The sequence below is a fragment of the Macrobrachium rosenbergii genome, chromosome 2 (genome assembly GCF_040412425.1).
Source record: "Macrobrachium rosenbergii isolate ZJJX-2024 chromosome 2, ASM4041242v1, whole genome shotgun sequence".
Classification (NCBI taxonomy): domain Eukaryota; kingdom Metazoa; phylum Arthropoda; class Malacostraca; order Decapoda; family Palaemonidae; genus Macrobrachium; species Macrobrachium rosenbergii.
Window position 1 is genome coordinate 17,819,578 of NC_089742.1, and position 20,986 is coordinate 17,840,563.

Sequence of the window (20,986 nt, forward strand, 5' to 3'; positions counted from 1 at the left end):
TGATGTAAATGAACTTATTTCCTCATAACATTCTCTTTGATGCAATAAAAGGTACAGAATTAAACAGGAAGATATAATAGATTTAATCTTTAACAAAGTCTGGTAGAAATTTTACCAGAATCATGATAAATAGGAAGTTAATCGAATCGTGTGAAATGGTGGACATTTAATATTACGCATAGTATGATTATTAACTCCAAATTAAATTCTTACAGGCCTTACAAAAAAATTGCGAAGCAAAATGATTAAGATACTATAACAAAGACGTCACCTTTATCATAAATTTTAATTTTTCATTTTTCTCTTCACTGGGATTTATTCGTACCAACTCCAATCTCCTAAGGGAACGAGTGTTGAAATTTTGTTGTTCTAAAATTCATAAACTTTTAGGTATCTTACTTTTTCTGAGAATTTACGCGTACTGGTCGAGTGATAATTAGCTATAAGGTTTATGGACACATTAATCTTCTCTTTTAATGACTCATTTGATATTTTATGTATTTCATTTGACCTCAACAATTCATTTCATTTCTCATTTATATGCAATCGAGCCTCCAACTACAAATTTCATACGTCACGATCAATATTTAAAATGCATCTATCGGATGGAAGAATTTTGTGTTGACATCTTTTCAATAAAATGGTGATGCAATAGATTTTACATAGCAGATGTTAGGTCTTTGATTTTTTATTTTTATTTTAATATTATAATCATATACTATTGCTTGTGATTAGAAGAGGTAACAAATTCCTTAAAAAGAGACTTGTAAGAATTTATTCTTCCGTCTATTCAAGAGATGTATTTTGCAAGTGTTTTGTAGTCACACACACTCTTTGTCGCCATAGAACAAGACAATCGTCATTGACGAATTCACAGTTTAAATATTCAGTTACTGAACTGTGAATACAGATAATCTCCATTTAGCCTATGCTATATACAAAGCATTAAGCTCCCTCAGCCATCCCCGCCCCCTTCACACAATAAGCATCTCTCCTCAGTCTCTCAGTGAGGTTACATGAGAACTTCCCTGCGTTTGTGCCGTCTTTTCGTAACACACTGTGGTTCGGATTCCACAATATAAGCTGTAGGTCCCGTTGCTAGGTAGCCAATTGGCTCTTAGCCACGTAAAATAAGTCTAATCCTACGGACCAGCCCTCTCTAGGAGAGCTGTTAATCAGCTCAGTGGTCTGGTTAAACTAAGGTATACTTAATTTAACTTAACACACTGACTACTGATATTTATTAATTATCCTATGAAAACTCAACTGTACTGTAAGTAGACCTCTTTTTTAAAGATATTTTGAACATAAGACTTCTTCTGGTTCAACGTTGTTTTTGTAAACTAAAGTAAACTAATGAACTACTTTGTTACCGTATCTTATGAACATCTTATCCTCTCGGAAGAACTTCGAAGTATATCATTTCAGTATTCTTTATATTTTCAAGGCCTGTGACAGGTCTTGACATAAGAGCTTGTTAGGCCAACTCCGTGATTAAACTTTACAAGATATCCTCTCTTCTTTTCCAGCAATCTCTGAAAGTTTTACGCAGCCTGTCTCAATCTTACATGATGCTAGTAATAAAACTGTGGATAGTGTTTCTAAATCAGAGTGGGGGCATATTTTTCTTTAAGGCTTTCATGACCAGTTTTTCTTTAACATTTTCATTTCTCACTACCTATACTTTCGGAGCAATATGCGAAAACTTCAAAATAGAATTTCATTAGAACTATCACTGTTCTTAATGGGGAAAAGAGTGCCATGTCTTGGAAGGATAACATAACGTCATGAGCTAAGTGAAAGTAATGATACTGTAAGGAATTCAAGTAGTAATTCATCATCTCTAGCAGGTTCCCTCACACATATGGGACTTAACCATCCGTGTGTATACAACTGAATGAAGGGCTACCTGTCTGCTTAATTCGGCATTACCATAAGTCCGTTGCACCATAGATATTCCATTGGCCATTTTTCTTGAAAAGTTCGTGAGTTTATGTTGCACCCGTTTACTTGCCTTCCAAGTACACACCAAGCTTAGTAATCCTCATTATGTACTGTGAAAGTCGCAACCCCGGAAGTTAACCGGCTTGATCTGTCCTTTGAATAATTCACTGCTGGAACGGAGAAGTCTCTGGGCGCTTTCATTATTTCTGAAGCATTCGCCCTACCTCTATTTAAAAAAAAATAAACTATGTCAAAATTTTTAAAGCGATATCATTAATATACTGCTCTTGCAGCCACCATTCTTGATTTTTCTTCGGATTCTCATTTTACCATTCACACATTACTTATAAGTCCTTGCTTCTTTCAAAAAAACTTAGTCAATGAATTCACTGGAAGATAGCAAGCAAAACTGACAATTTTCTTTAGCTATTCTTTAATAATAATAATAATAATAATAATAATAATAATAATAATAATAATAATAATAATAATAATAATAATAATAATAAAATTTCGGTAGGAATTCTTCTCCTAGTACATTAGCATTGCAGATAATAGTTGCAGGCTGCAGGCATAAGATAAACCTCCAGTCCCCATCGAAAAACGGCTTAATCCGAGAGTTGGCACTTACTTCTACGTGGATATGACAACTACGTGTCTCTTAAATCATTTTTCATGCCGTTCTTGAAAGGAATCGTTTTGGAACCATTAAGGCTATGAATAACAGGTTCTGTATACACAGCAATGCTACCAGAAGCTAAATGCCTACGGATTTCTCTTCTAGCCCTGTTAAACTGACAAAAATCACCCATTATTTTCAGGGAAATCTAGCATTTTGAATAGGATATGTGTGAACTTCTCCGAGAGGGATACCTGCCAGAAAAAAAGTCACAAGAACAACAATAAAACTATAAAAGTTGACGGTAGTACTGAAAATCAATTACTTTCCAAACCATTTTAACACAGGTCAGGTGACATCAGTGAACCAAAAGCACTACAGGGCTTGCTATATGAAATTTGGTATTACTGTTCTGAATTTCTTAGTTAAACACGAAAATAGGAGCATGTAAGAGGAAAGTTTACAATGCTTTATGGATATGTCGGCAAAAAATTTGTAATGTCCAATTGTTATATCCGTAAACAGAGTGAGTTAGGTTACAAACAGTGCCGCATGGGGTGACGGAAAGCTAAGCTCATGTTCGTGAATTAATCGAAATCTCGAGTATGCACATAAATTGAGGCAATAGAACTTTTTCATTAACTGGGAACTCGAGAAGCAATAAACGTCGATTTTCACTCACAAAAAGACTTCAGCAAATGAGGTACGTACTCGTTTCATACATTATGTTGCCATTCTCTTATAGTTTTGCTATAAAAAATAAAATTCTGCATACTAAGTTTGCTATGTTAGAGTTTAAAGGAAATTTATTGTCTCTTTTCATTAAAAGAACTATGCCAGGTTTGCACGTGAACAAATGATCTCGGTTTGCGTCACACTTCTCTTTTTTTGGGGGTGTATATAAAGAATTCTTACTTTCTCCAACTCTAGAGCAAAATCGCAACTTAAGGCAGAAATACATAGCAAACTAGAGATGTGAGTAGTATCTTGTACACCAAACAAGAAACTGCTCAATAAAAAATATATAAAAGGTTATATAATTAATCAGAAGTTTCCCAACTAACACTGCCAGATTCGTTGAAAATCCCCGTGGCAGCGCAAACACGAATGACACTGAAATGACACATTATCTAGGGCTGATGCAAAACGTCGCGGAATTTTGAGCGCTTCATTTAGTTAAAAAAACAAGCAAAAAATACGCCTAAGTTTCTTCGGCGCAATCGAGTTTTCTGTACAGCGTATAATGCTGTATGAAATTCTCAGCCACGACCCATTAAACTTTCGGCCGCGGCCCACGAAACTTTCAGCTACGGATCGCTGGTGGCCTGTGTTGTTGGTACTTATAGCGGTGTCAGACGCACGTTCATGCCTAATTCTAACCTTAATTTAAGTAAAAAAACTACTGAAGCTAGAGGGCTGCAATTTGGTACGCTCTAGTCTCAGTAGTTTTTAAGATCTGAGGGCGGAGAGAAAAAGTGCTGTTGGATAGACAAATAGGCACCTAAATAGTTTTCTATTACAGAAAACTAAAATAATTAACATCATAAAGTAGGGAGTACTCCTCGAGAAAGTTATAACTTAATATTCATGTCAAAACACATTTACGGTATGAACGATGGTAATATATACGAAGCTTAGAAACATTTTGATAAGAACTGGTAGTTTTCATTCACCTTATCTAAATTTCTTTTACTTTTTAACTATAAATCATTAAACTAAGAATATCATATCACAAGAATTGATTTCTCTTTTATGGACAATCAGCAGAGCCGTCAACAACGAAGAAAGATATTACGTTTGCAATGCTGAATTTCAACTAGAATGTCCCGCAAAGACGAACGTGCTAACTCTTTTAAGTATATCTAAACTGATGGGAGCACCGCATTAAGAAAAAATATGAAATGTTCAATATATATATATATATATATATATATATATATATATATATATATATATATATATATATATATATATATATATATATATATATATATATATATATATTATATATATATATGTTTATATATATTGTGTGTGTGTGAAGGCGTGTGACGAAAGTAAAATCCTGCCTGGTCCTTGGTGATATTACACAGATATGTCTAATGTTCAATATAACAGGTTAATGCTGACAAACTGGTACAGAATCGAACATCCAAAAATTCATTAATTTGTTTCAACTTGCTGAAAAAAAATAGCGAAAGGTAGAAAAGAATTCTCTCCTTTCCTCAGGAAAACGAGTTGAAAATTTGGTATTAGCGAGAGCGACCCACTATTAATCTTTATTAAGTCAGAATTAGCTGCGCTTTTCGCAACTTATTAAAATGTCAACTTGATTAACAAGGACTCAGTCGCTTTCACTTAACATTTTTCTTCGCTGCAGCTTCTCCCTTTTAGGGATAATTTATTTCCTCCCTGTCATCGCGGTTTTTCAGTGTGATTACTTTGGCAGAGAAATTTTTTGGAGGTGAAAGAAGTATCTGGGAGAGTAATGTGTTTTTATTAAAGGTTTCATCTCCTTCCAACATATCAAGTTTTTGGTGGGAGTGTATATATCTGTAGCTATATATTTAAATTGCATATATATATATATATATATATATATATATATATATATATATATATATATATATATATATATATATATATATATATATATATATATATATATATATATATATATATATATATATATATATATATATATATATATATATATATATATATATATATATATATATATATATATATATATATATATATATATATATATATATATATATATATATATATATATATATATATATATATAGTTATAAACCATTCAGTATGTAATTTTTGATAATGAAGTGGTTATCTTTTATCTTTTACTATTATTATTTCTCTTTATCTAAACTCCAGTTCTTTTGACTGTATAAAATGGGATTCGTGTAAAGCTTATGTGAATATAGAGATGTGAATTAAAATCCCGTTGCAAGAAAGACCCTGTCAAGTGTAGGCTGCTATCATGCAAAAATAATTATCTTTTCCTTAAAAATCTTAATAATCCTGTGGCTCTATTTTTTCTAATTAAGAAGAGAGGGATAATAATTAGAGAGAAATATAGAATGATACTTTTTCATGGCATTTTAATTAGTAGTTGCAATTGGCCATAATAATTGTAATCATTTCACCGGAAATTTGTAATAAACGTTATTTGGAGACAATTACTCTTGATCACGTTCAACGAATTGGCATTTGACATTGCTATATTGTCTTTTTGACGCCAGTTTTTATTCACAGGTGCTGGTAAGTTTGTTCAGAATCATTTGCAGATGGTTCTTTTCTATATTTAGAAAGGAATTAGGCACATTGACATCTACAAGGCATTTCAACCGGAGGATTTTCTCAGCATAAACCGATTTATAAGTATCGAACTTCCTCATAATTTGAAGGTTTACTGATCATTTGACAGCAGCATAATTTCCGCACTTCTGAATACAGCATGTGCGCAGAGTGCACAGTGTATATATATATATATATATTATATATATATATATATATATATATATATATATATATATATTGTTAGGAACAATCGTTTGCCGATTGTTCCCTTAGTGGGTTGTTGCCTCCTTTGTTTTTGTTTGTTTTTCTTACTGGCGAGTTGACGTCTGTTGGATGGCGTCAGACTTCGGTCAACGTCAGGTTTATAGCAGCAGCAACGAGTCAGGTTGAGGGTAGTCAGTAAACCAGTTGGAGTAGCAGCAGCAGGTATCCGTACCTGCGAGTCAGGTCCTGGCAGCAGAGCAGCGGAGAGTTTCTTGAAGACGAGATGGTTGCCGTGTCGGCTCTGTCATGGTCGTCGTAATTGGAGGAGGACGTCAGTACGTTTCTTGGGGGACGAGATGGTTGCCGTGTCGGCTCGGTCGTGGTCGTCGGTACTGGAGGAGGACGTCAGCACTGTGCTTGAGGACGAGATGGTTGTCGTTTCGACTCTGTCAGAGTTGTCCTGCAGTGTTCCTGTCAAACAGCTTGGGGCTGTTTCGACGGCTCTCTTGAGTTTGTCTGCTGATGTTTATTGCTTTGCCCTGTTAATGCAGTTTTGAATTATGTTTTGTGCTGTCTTGTTTTTTCACTTAAAATGAGCGTTTATTCATTTATTTAATTTTGGTGCTAAATTTTTATAAATAACATTTGTTTTGAAACTGTTTGATTTTTGACTAAGTGTGATGATTCATTTTATTTAACTCAAACTGTATTGCTTGCTTGGCTCTTTTTAATGAATGTCTATTCAAATTTGATCCTTTTTTGACTTTTTATTTTGATTATTACTTTTCCTATAGTTTAATCCATTTTTAATAATGACTCATTTTATTGTTTATTCTAAACTGAACTTGACTCACTTGTAAATTTTGTAAATAAATTAATTTTAAGGTAACTTTTTTATTTGTTTTGCTCCTCCCTCCTTTATTTGTCACCTCTCGTCAGTCATTACAGCCCCATAGTTTGTTTTCTTTAGAACCTGTCGATCTCGAGAGGCGAGATCGTAATAGATGGTAACTAATAAGGTCTCGAAAACCTGGTTTTGCCACTGTGGTGACCCCGCAGCTATATTGGTCGAATCCAACATGAAAATTAGGCGAGCATAAATCAAATTAGGGCACGTTGAACTCATAAACTACCTTCAAAATTACAACGCAGAGAATTGTATTGAATGGCAAGTTTTTTTTTTTTTTTATAATTTGATACATTCGTGATATGGACTCCATGCCCTGATGAAAGTGTCTTTTATTTTCAGTGGTTTATAGGAGAATCTTCATTTAAAATATTATATAATTTGTTTAGCTTTTATCTCTCCTCTTTGGTCTATCCGCGTAGAATTCGTCGTTATGAAATCATCCACAGATACTTCTTGTGATTTTGCCTGGTTTGCTCTCTTGTGTCTTCTCTCTGACGACCTCCTTTTTGGATTTTTTATTTTATGTTTTTTTGCAGCAGGTTGTGACTCAGTTGTATATTCTGATGTATCAAGAACTACTATGATGGTAAGGGAAAGAGCATTACTTAAAGATGAATGAGAATTTTAGTCAGTCTTCAGGAATAATCAGAAGATTATACTGTTTTTTTATTTTCCATTTAATCGTTTTTCTAATTTGTAATTGCATTACTTTGAATCTAAAAAATGTATTTCAAACAGATACAGGGAAAATTTGTCTTTAATAATCTGTTTCTGTAAAACAGATATAATCTTTTAAATGAAACGATATTTGATTTAAAAAGAATTATTCTGACAGACACCCGAAAAATATAATGGAATTCAATATAACAAATTAAAATAACAATGGTTTTTGAGTTTAATATGTTTGTCTCTGCATTTATAATGGTTGATTGAATAATCACTCGCCATGTAATCAGTGTATTCTTGGCTGTGGTGAAAAGTTTAAATAGCTCTTTGTTAATTTTTTAAGTATTACCATGATGAAACATAAATGTCCATTTATATTTAGATTATCAGCTGAAACTGGTACTTATTATTATATCCTAGATTCTGTATGTTGAATTCTCTCTTACAGAACCATTATTTTTTTGGATTTTTCAGATCTCTTGAGCGGTAAAATTAAAACCTAACCTCATAGTTTCAGGAAGAAGACACCATATTAAAATCTAAAGACCCACTGTTATCGGTAATCCGTATCAGGCGATTTTTAATCGTTTATTATCGAATTTGTTTACGGCTGTGGTTCTAAAACATTCTGGCATTTATAAATGTATGTGTCTGTTGTAAAAAAAGAAATCAACTGAGTATAGATTAATGTAATTACTAATATTAGATCCTATGAAGATCTTCAGATTAGATACATGTTTATTTCAGACTTTTTGTTGAAAATTCCATATAAATCAAAACGATTATGGTCTGAACATTCTTGATGGCACTCAGGTGATGAGTTGTCTTCTGGGATAAAATAACTTCTTTGATACCATAAGTTTATGAGTTTCTTTTGGTGCTGTATCAGGCACATTGTAACTAATATGTAAAAGTAAAGTTAGCAAAACTTACTGATGAGCAAAGTCATTCACTTCAGATAATTTATTCATTTGAGCTTGAGATTCAGCTTAATCAAAATGGAACGTTGACTTTGACTAAAAATTGAAAAAAATGGACTCCTATTTTAGTATTTTATTTAACGGTCACATTACCAGTATATGCTGCAGTATTAAACAGTGATGGAAATGAAGTGAAATGAAATCTTTATTTTTTCACTTTCATAAGGATTTTATAGCTTGATTGGATACTAATATTTTGCTTTCAAATTATATTACATTATCGTTTGTTGTGGCAACTGATTTTGCTTTTCTTCATTGATCGAAAGATATATACTGATAAATGCCTACATCTAATAAATTTTTTATCACATGTCGTAAATTCTATAAAATCTATAGTTTCATTAAAATTTTGCAGTTTTTGGCTCGTTTTCTTTCCTTATTTTTTTTTATCACTTCGCATTGGTTCATGAAACTAAGTTATACGTTAAAACACAGAACTTTCTTTATAAAAATAATTCTAATCCTTAAGCTTGATGGTTGTTTCCCAAAGTTTGATTTGAAATATGAGTTAGTATTTTTTGCGTAAGTCTTAGATGTCTGATGAAACTTTCGAAAAAGGCAAACGTGACAAGATTTCAAAGTCTAAAGACCTGAAGGTATATCTCTGAAAGTGACTTCAATAATGAGTTCATACTCATCCGCATGTCAAGTCTTGGTGTCTCGGCATATGGTTTTGGCAAATACACGCACACATGTTTGTTTTCCGTTATCTTTTCTGTTGAGTGAACAAAATCTAATATTCAGTTAATAAAATGCATGACAATTAACGAATATTATTACTAATACCTTCCATTAAACAAAGAAACTGCATTTATCTGCGATTTATGTATATTAAAGGTAATATTGAAACATCATGCGATCGGTTATACAACTCTCAGTCCCTTGCTGAGTGATATCTTATTGTAAATGTGTACACTGGAGCGAGTCTGCTTCATTTACGGGTGTCTTTCTTGGCAATGATCATTGTGATGTCGAAACTTAAATAAACTCGTTTTAATTTACTTTACGTGTGTGATACTGAGACGCATTCTTGATATAATACGTCTTATAGATTTTTTGATGAATAAAACTGAATTAAATGATTTGGAATTTTACCGCTTAATTGTGATTAGTCTACTGGAGTCTCCCGAAGACTTCAACTTTATAATATGGGCTTTCTTACGAGAGAAAGTTATTTCTTAAATAAAAAAAATGATAAACATTTGTTCACCCTTAAAAATTGTTTGCCGGTGTATATCCTTGTGACTTGGTCGTTCATTATAATCAGACCGCAAATCACGATCCTCTAAAATATATTTAGAAAACTTGACAGACCTATTTTTCTCTGAATCGGAACAATGCACATTTGAACATAATTGCTCCGCTTTAGCAGAATACTAAATACCAATAAACTAAAAATAAGTCTTATTGCAAAGGTACTTGAACATTGGCAATAATCAGCCATTTTTTTACTAATATCCGTTTCTGTAATTGGACTCGTGAATATTCATAACCCATCATCATATCGTTTAAATTTTTCTAATTCAATGGCTGGTTTGAAGTGGATTGGCGTCATTTGTTTTTAAAAGATAATTATACTACGCAGAACTTTTAGATCTGTTCGAACTTGTACATTATTATCAATAACCATCAAATAACAGGAAATAGGACCTGCAGTTGCTTGAGGATGTGGCCATTGGGGAATTATTTATGCCTCAGCATGGATGCTTGCAAAAATTCAGAAAGTTGTGGCGACATAAAATTTGTTGACATTAAAGACGATAGGTTTTCAAACTAAGTTTCTTTGAATCTTTCTCTGACTCTGTTCAAGCTTCTTTTCGCATTTTTGATGGTGGTCCTCGTTTTTGTTTAGAATTTTAGACCTTTCTTTATTGAGTGGCCCAGAGATTTTGCTGTATACATCATTAAATGATAATTTATCGCAGGTTGGTATTTCATGACTTGAATAAGTGCATAAAGTTTCTCAGAATTTGTTGGTGTTATTCTTTTCGAAAGTGGGAATAGAATTTATACACACACACACACACACACATACATATACATCATGAAAATGAGGGAGTGTTTGTGTTTGTGTATGTAGAAGAAAATTTTCTGTAGATCCAACCATAAAGGGCAGGACAAAGTTACTCTTAATGTAAATTCAGCTATTTCCTGAAGAACGTCATGTTAGAGTGTTGGTAGGTTTATATTCTCCTTTTCACCATTTTTACTTTGCTTAGATATATTACACCAAAATAAAAATAAAAACATGAAAAGGCAATGGTTATTTTAAACAAAATAATAATTATACTCTCAAAATGCTTTTCTAATTTATATAATTAGAAACATATGTTTGACCTTCTCATTAATGATTATTTATTTGAATTTATGAATTATATGTTCAAATCTTCTAAACATTGAAAAATTATTACCATAAAAACAGAATGAATTACAAAACGATAATAAAATTAATGTTAGTAAAAAAATATATAAAAACGGTAGACTGCAAACCAGTTTTGGGATCATTCATAAAAAAGGCAGAAAAAATAGTTGAATGGTGAAGCAGGTGCACTGAGTCTAATCGTGCTAACGTATTATCACAGAGGCCAAATTATATATACGTAGTAGATAATTCCTGATGCATTTTAATGAGCTTGAGAATTGTATATTACATTCGGCCTTATCTTTGAAAATTATATATCATTCGACACCAATTAATCTGATCAGTTTGCTTTACTTATTGATAAAGCAAACCCAACTCTGCGTCAAAGCAATAAATTAAATGAAATATTAATTGCTTTTAAGAACACCTGTGAGGGCGTTCTCAGCCCCACCTAACATTTGAGCATACTCCAAATTTTGGACATCTTTTGACCTTTCTGGGAACTGCCAATTGAGTTGAAATAAATCCTTTCAAGTAGTCATCCGAATGGAGACGATTCCTGCTGAAAAATCTCGACTGTGGAATTGAGTCCCAAATAAAAATCACCTTTCATGTTTTTGAGAAGTCACCAGAATTTGGAAGGGAACTTGACAGAAAATGGAACCTGACTCAACTGAAATCTCAGCAACTGGATAATTACATCCAAATCTTAATCTCTTGGATTAAAACCCAGGTACCAGGTGTGTCTGGGAAAACACCTAGAGCAAGATCGAAAATGACCCCACATTCCCTTGAGCGGCTCCTTCCTTGTCCACCAGCTGGAGCTGACCTTTTAATGCCAGTTTTGCTTTTTAATAGTGTGATGGTCTTTTTAACTTATCCCTCCATTCCTCAAGATCTTTCAACAAGGCTTATCTATGTTATAATTAAGTGTCTGATTTGAGGTTTCTTTCAAATCAGTAACGCAACTGTAACCTTATTTGACTAAAATTCATTTATTTCTGGAGCGCGTTTTCTCACCAAAACCCTGAACTGTTTTAGCCCCAATGTGAAGATGTTAAAGGAATTAAAGGCAATCGAGTTATCTTCGCACCATAATGAAGCAAACTTGATTCGCCGAAGAGAATAATTTCCGTACAAATTGCATTTTTAAATTACAGACGGTGTCGTTAAATTTCAACAACTATTTTAGTAACTTGCAGTACATCTTCACTGAAAAACATCAAACCAAGAAATTACTGGATTTATTTTCGATAGTTGAACAATTGCCGAATTATTTAATCCCGAAGCAGACTTTACTTTCCCTGGTTATCATTAAAGGTGCTTCTGATTTACATGTTTAATTGTAAATGTACCGACCTGAAAATAACCCGTAAGAGTTTATCTGCAACCAGTTGAATTAAAAAAGGTTGATAAGAAATTAGCCAAAATATATTTCTTATTATATATATATATCATATACCCAGAATATTGCAGTCAGTTAAACAAGGTGTTATAGTAATTTCCCTGGACTTCAGCCAGATCCCCTGATTTGATCCATAAGTATGGAACAAAGTAAATGGGCCAGTAAATTATACTATATATCTATTTCTCTCTCTCTCTATCTATATATATATATATATATATATATATATATATATATATATATATATATATATATATATATATATATATATATATATATATATATATATATATATATATATATATATATATATATATATATATATATATATATATATAATATGTATGTTTGTAGATATATATAAAATATATTTAGTATAAATGTATGTTTAGATATTGTAATTATTTATTTCTTTATTTATTTTTACTTTTGTATATATTTTGTGAGATTTCATTTCTACAACGAATATTTCCAGTTGACTTCATAACCACTGGGATACTAGAAAGAACTATAACTGTGTCTGTGTCTGAAATCCTCATATATTATGAGTCTTGGTTGCTAACATTTTTCGTGTTCAACCCCACCATGATAGTCTGCTGGTACGTTTGGAGCAAGTAGCTTACTATGAATTTTTATCATATCACCGTGACTTCATATACAAACATGAAGCTACAAATGTCGTTTAATATCCAATTCGCGCTACTTCGGGAATGTAATTTTTTTATGACCTTTTACCAGTTGGGATTAATTAAGATTTTGAAAAAATTATCGCCGCCGTGTTACTCAACATTATGAATTCATTACTGGTGATGCATTTAAGGTTGGCTGGGTAATAAACGTAATAATAAACGACGTATTATTGTAAGGTACCGTTTGAGATTCCATGAAGCAGATGTTGATACAACCAACGTCATCCTAAATATATTAATTTCATTTAAATCATAACCTTGGTTTTACTTGTTGAAGATAACGACAGCTATTTCTATATATCGCGTTGGAGAATCGATTTTTTTGATTACTCTTTCTAATATTTGAAATTGCAGCTATAATGACATTTCTTTAACGGTACGGAAGATCCAAGGCAACGTGTCCGCTATCCTGAAATATCATTTTCAAGAAGAATGAGTTTTTAAATTTGTTAAAGATATGACAAGATTGCTGGCTTTGTCTTGACCCAACGACAACATCTATTTATATTCGTTACCTACTGAACACCAAAATTCACAATGTCTCCACAACAAGTGATTCTCGGAGATACAACGCTGGAACTTTTGTCTCTTGGCATTTATGACTAGGTTTTATCTCTGCTTTTGAATTTTTGTCGCCTCTTAAATTTAAAGAGGCAAAATTTCCTCTTTTCATTGTGAAGTAATCTTTAATTCTAATCTGCTTAATATCTTGTGATAAGAACAGTTAAATGGTTTAGCTGGTTAATCAGCCTTTATTCCCCACCTTATTGTGCTTAAACAAGTGCAATTATGGGAACGTCCCAAAAATCATCTAGCCGGCAAACATTTTTCTTTTAAAATCCCGAACGGTATAAAATTTTTAATTGCTCTCAGTATGCAGACAGCCTCTTACAGTTGCTCTTATTCACACACATCATTACGCGTTTAAATGTTTTCAACAGTTGATACACTTTAGGGGTTTTGCATGCTTGATAAATATACAGGGACGCCTATATTAATCGGTTTGTAGTGCGCGTTCATCTCCGTCCGTACTGCTGGTCTCACAGAGACCGCACATTATACCACCAAATCTGCTGGGGTCATCGCTTTTGAGACGAAGAGTAATCATTGCGGCCGGGCATTATCAGCGACCGCAAGCAAAAGCAGCGTAAAAAAACAACGACAACAACAACTACAGTACGTGCACCTACAGCAGGAACCGGGCCTAGAGCGGCGGCGTCCCATTACCGACCAAGGTTTATCATCCGACATTTATATTTGTAAATGTTTCCAAGCACACCGAATTATAGCCCTAAATCACCCGGCCATGCTTGGCGTCTCTTATCGCGATACTTCACCCGGAAATGTACACCTTCATTTCCCGGCAAATTCGTCGAGTACCTCCTCTGATTCTGCCTGGTTAACCTCATTTGTGTCTTAACGACGACCTCGTGGTAGGAATTTCGTCTTGGGAGACAGGGAAAGTTCTCAGAAGACAAGACTTCGCGATGATGGGAATGAGGAATCCGGGGAAAAGAATGAGAATAGTTTAACCATGGCTGATCAGGAGTTCATTACTATCATGTTTTTTTTTTTTCTTTTAATGGTTTTTTTTTTGTTAAATGCTACCTTAACAAATGAAAAAAAAATATAATATTTAGAGCATGTATTAAAAAATATTTGTCTCTCGCTCCCTAAAAATCTATCTTTTAATACAAACACGTATTTTTTATACTTATAAAGGTATATAACGCTGATTGAAAGTTCTGTCAATATCACGTCAGACGTAAAGATTCTAGAATATAAAATATTAAAACTATATTTTTCTTTTTTTTAGTTATTTTATGTGTAACTTTGCTTTTTTCTATATTCTGATGGATGTGTAAGAGAATATTATAGTAATGAGTAATACAAGGTTTACAAAAATAAGGTAGAAATTTTGTGTACGATATGTTTATGCATATTCAAGTTGAAGCTGAATATTTTTTACTTTCTATTTTCAGGAATATTCTTTAAAAATGTTCAGAATAGGACCTATAAGAGAAGTAACTCCAATGATAAATTAATTCATTAATTCTCGTTTTCCATTAGGTTTTCTAAGTGTGCCTTACTTGATGTACAGAAAATTTTAAGTCACTGCTAATTATTAAGTGATAAATTATTAGAAAGCGATAGAATTATTTTGACTAAATATGCTTGAAATATTTTTTTTAAGCGCCAACGTCACAATTTATAAATTATAAATTGATGAATGGATAAGTGAAGACCAATAAACTAGTTATATTTGCAATCATTTATGAACACGCTCCTTCGTTTAAGTACTGTGCAATCGCAATATCAGAAGCACAACTACCATATCAATAAGTATCCGATAAATAATAAATCCTATAGGAAAAGTGAAATATGTGTAGATCAATTTCCTTAAATAATTTAACAACTTATACAATTTTCTTTTACCCTTTGTTCTGTCAGAACAAGACATGTGTCTATGAACAGATTGATAAAAGACAATGGCTCTAAGAAAGGAGACAAAGTTGATGCTGGACAGTATCATTGTCGGAATTATTTTGGGATGGCTGCCTATCGACTTATATATAGTCAATCTGAAGGACAGAATTTACCTATCAGTTAAAACTCATAAAATCCTAAAATATTTAAATTTCATGTGGATTTATATATATATATATATATATATATATATATATATATATATATATATATATATATATATATATATATATATATATATATGTGTGTGTGTGTGTGTGTGTGTGTGTGTGTGTGTGTGTATATATATATATATATATATATATATATATATATATATATATATATATATATATATATATATTGTTTGTTAGTTTAGATATCTTTAATTTCTTACTAAGTGACTCTTAAGTTCAGGAGCATTTTGGTTAAAGCGATAAAAACCGAATTGTATGTCGTTTCACAAATAAACAAAAAACTATACTAATAACTAAAAGTAAGATATTGAAATCTAATCAACACACATCACTAAAAAAAAACATATATGGCAAGGTATGGCTGAATTGTCCAAAATTCCGATATAGTGTCAGTTTAAATAAATAATTCATAAGAGCTTTGTAGATGCACAAAATTACTAATATAGGACTATTATGAACAGACATAGACAATATCATCATTTAACAGTTTTTAAGTGTAATTACCTTTGAGCAGAATACTTATGCCAGAACCAACAAAAGCTTGATGAAGTATAGCCAAGTGGTCAATAAATATCTTCCACTACATACTAGAATATTCATTGTGTATCAAAGTCTGATATGGCCAAGCTATTAAAAAATTACTGATGAGCAAATCCATTCCGAGATAGCCTGCATTTCATTATGGACTGCTTGCCAAAGCACTGAAGCAAAAAGGAAATAAAATGAACTCCTATGAAAGGGATATTCATTGAATGGTTCACATTACCATTATATGCCCTATTATTAAACGGGCTTTGAAATGAAAGGCCTCGTTAATATCCATATAATTTCCTTTCAACTGAATGTATATGTTGTACCTTTCGCGTTTTAAATGGTAATACATTGCAGAGAAATATATTTGTACTAATGATATGTCTCTATAAAACATAAATATTGATAAATACCTGCGTATAGAAAAAAGCTGAACAATGTCAAAAAATATATCAGAAATATGTAAAAGCTTTTTTAAAAAACTCCTTTCCTACCATGGCTGAAGAATGGAGAAGCTATAGTTGTAAAACACACTGAACTTTCTTCATAACAATAATTCTAATCCTTAAGGTCAACAACAGTTTCTTATGTTTGATTAAAATTATGATTTTTTATTCTTTTTATTTTAAGTTTTAAGATATTGATGAAAGTCAAAAGAGCTCAAGGCATATCTTTGGCAGTGACTCAGTCATAACTAGGTTAACTCGCATATGTAGTTAGTAATATATATTAGTACAAACGAAATAACGCAAGGGCATATACACCACATACACATTCAGAAACATACACACATGTGTATGAAATAAAGGACAAATATACAGACGTATATTACCATTACTAGATTTTCATCACAGATGATTGCTTGAGAAGAGACTGCATTTATTTATAACTAGGTAACGTTAAAATGTTATGTATTCCATTATATCACTATTAGTTCATGACTGAATGATATTTGTATCATGCACTCGTACACAGGAGCAAGACGGAGTTATTTATGAATGTCTTTCTTGGCACTGATCTTCGAAATTGGGTCAACTTGAAGCATCTGTCTTATATTAACAAGTATTACTAAGAGCTTTATATAATATGATGTGTTTTGAGATTGTCTAGAAGAATGGAAATGGCAGAATAAATTTTCACAACATTTCCTGCTCATTGTGTTTAGTTATTGGATTCAAAAGGAGAGAGAGAGAGAGAGAGAGAGAGAGAGAGAGAGAGAGAGAGAGAGAGAGAGAGAGAGAGAGAGAGAGAGAGAGAGATAGTAATTATTTTTATGAAGAAAATAATGTTTTTATTTTAAAGTATTAGGTATGCCTTACTGCACTAATACCGTAATTACATTCATCTTGAACGATATAAGACGTTTCAAGGTATTTTTAAAAACTTCTATTGTTCTATTGACATTAATATAATCATAAGATAAATATATATTTGTCATCTATGACAGCATCCATTATATTAAGTATTTTGTTAAAGTATTAACAATACGTTTCATTACAAGTTACTATGAGGAAAATAATGATAATTTAATTCCCATTTTTTTTCTGAAATGCAAGTAAGGATATTCAAAATCATAAATTACATTTCTCTCCAAGAACCTTTTGCCTTTTGGTTTCGCATTTTGATTGTACAAGACACTTCCACCTACAGTACACTACGCCGCAAGAACTTATAAAATAAAAATTATACAAAATATTATCAATATCCTTTAAGTAAATTCCAGACCTCCATAATTTGGAATCGTCTTTCCCATAGCATGTATAAAAGCAATATCTTCAGCACGTGATGACATAAAAGCGACATTAACACTTGAAAGGGTTTTTAAACAAGGTTTCCTTTGTGCTGAATTTCCAAAGGGAAAGGATTTTTATTCTACTCCATATATTTTCGATGTGAGAATGTCCATTAGATGTTTTAATTTTCATTTAAGAACGTATTTTCTTTTGGTCAAATATATACGCGTGAGAATGTCCATAAGGTATGTTTTATATAGGGATATACATATAGAGATATACATTTGCATATATATATAATAAGAACGTGTTCAGTTTTCCACGTTTTGGTCAAATATATACGCATATGGATTTATATATTTATTCCAGGTTGTCAGCATATATATATATATATATATATATATATATATATATATATATATATATATATATATATATATATATATATATATATATATATATATATATATATATATATATATATATATATATATATATATATATATATATATATATATATATATATATATATATATATATATATACATATACATACAGTATATATATATATATATATATATATATATATACATATATATATATATATACACACAAATATAATATATATATATATATATATATATATATATATATATATATATATATATATATATATATATATATATATATATATATATATATATATATATATATGTGTGTGTGTGTGTGTATATATATATATATATATATATATATATATTAGTTGACCAACCAGCACTGCATAGGAAAACTCTGAGTGACTGGGAAAGGAAGGGGGAATCAGGAGGGGAGGGAGAAGGGAGAGGAGGAGGGGGGTGGGGAAGGTGGAAGGGAGGGGAAGGAGAAAGGGAAGAGAGGGGGGAGGGTAAGGGGAAGGGGAGGGAAGAGGAAGGGAAAGGGTTGGAGGGGAGGGGAGGGGAGAGAAAAAAGAAGGGAAGAGGAAAGTGGAGGGGAACCAGGAGGCAAAGGGAGGGGAGGGTGAGGGAAAGATAGAGGTGGCAGGAAGGGGAGGAGAAGTTATGTTCCTTTGTCAGTGGAGAATAAAAAGAAACTCCAATGAACACATACAATAAATAGAAAATAATGTATTTCTACAATCTGCACTCAGGTGTGTCTAGGGGTTTGTGTGTCTGGGGGTTTTCGCTCAGGCAAAAAATTAACAATAACCCATGAAGTACCTGAAAGAAAACCTGACAGAACTGGTAAAAATGAGAATTTCGTTCAATTTGTCTGTTTTTGATGTCTGTCACTGGGGTAGAGTTTTGACTTTGAGTTATAACCTTCCTAGGGTAACATAGGGGCCTTGTGCCAAAATTTGTATAGGTCTGCCAAACAGTTCAGATTTCTATAGCAGACAAACATACAAACATTCACTTATATATATATATATATATATATATATATATATATATATATATATATATATATATATATATATATATATATATATATATATATATATATATATATATATATATATATATATATATATATATATATATATATATATATAATAATTATCATGATAAATGGACGGCTACGAATGTCGCAATATCAAATTCACGCTACCTCGGGAATATCCCCAATGGGGAATTATCACCGAAGGGGAATTTATAAGTGATAAATGGACGGGCTCTGCCGACTTGATGGCTCATTGGTAACGTCGATGGAGTTGCTGGATGGCGCGTCATGATTGTATATAAATCACGGTGTGATAAAAAATGTCATATATATATATATATATATATATATATATATATATATATATATATATATATATATATATATATATATATATATATATATATATATATATATATATATATATATATAGATTTAGATAGGAATGTGAATGTTGTCTTGAATAGTTGATTCAGCAGTCTTACTAATGCACCTGATGTATACTTAGCAAAATGCTCTTGTGATTGTGTCAGCTGTTTGTTTGCCCAGAGACTGAGCAGAAATTGTTTTGCATATTTTTATTCAGATTCATCATCTCGCAAGCATTCAGCTCATAAGAACAGTATCACAAGATGTGGTCGGGTCATGGAGACAATGTCTCTTTGTTTGATCAGAAAGTTCCAGTAGTCAGGTGATGAGACATTCTAATCTGGTTAGGATCAGATTTTATGGGCGCGACTCGAAAACGTGCATGCGTGGGTCGGTCACAGTATGTTTTGCTGGAATGAAAATGGTGTAAAATTGGGCACTCTGGCACAAACTTTGTTAGCGCTCGATTGAGCTGTGAAACCTACGTTTTTGGAGATGGATTCTCTTGTTTGCTGAAAGTGAGTACCGAACTATAAAAAAAAACTAGTTATTGTATTTTGTACACTGCATCTTTACAGGTCCAAGTGAAATTATGTTTGCTTTTTGCTATCTGATTTTTTGTTTTTATTTGCCCATTTATTTTTTTTTATGTGATTCTTTTTATTGCCAGCTTACTCATGTCATTTCGATGAACTTTTCTGTTTGTTTATGTGACATATGAACTCATGTCAGTGGACACAATGCTCTGAGGTAGCGAGCGTTCGGTATGAAGTGGTGGTCATGTCGTTCAACTGACCAAAAACTATTTTTACTCTGTTGACTGGTATAAGTTTATATGACTTCTTTAGTGGTAGTATGGTGTTGGGGGATTTAGTCATATGATTTTTTGTTTATTCCCTGCTTTCTATTTGAAATCCCATTTTCTATGTTTGGTTTTGGTTTGACTTATTTTTGGATTTGAGAGTCCGAATATATGACGTATTCCTTTTAACTAATCAGTGTCTTGTTAGATTTTCTAATAAAGTCTATTTTTGTAACTTGGAATTTAACTCAGTGGCCTTAATTAATTATGAGTTATTTTAGAGAGAGGAACTTAAGTTTTCTTCCTCAACCAAGCAGGTGTGTCAGCTGGGACTGAAGATGAGTA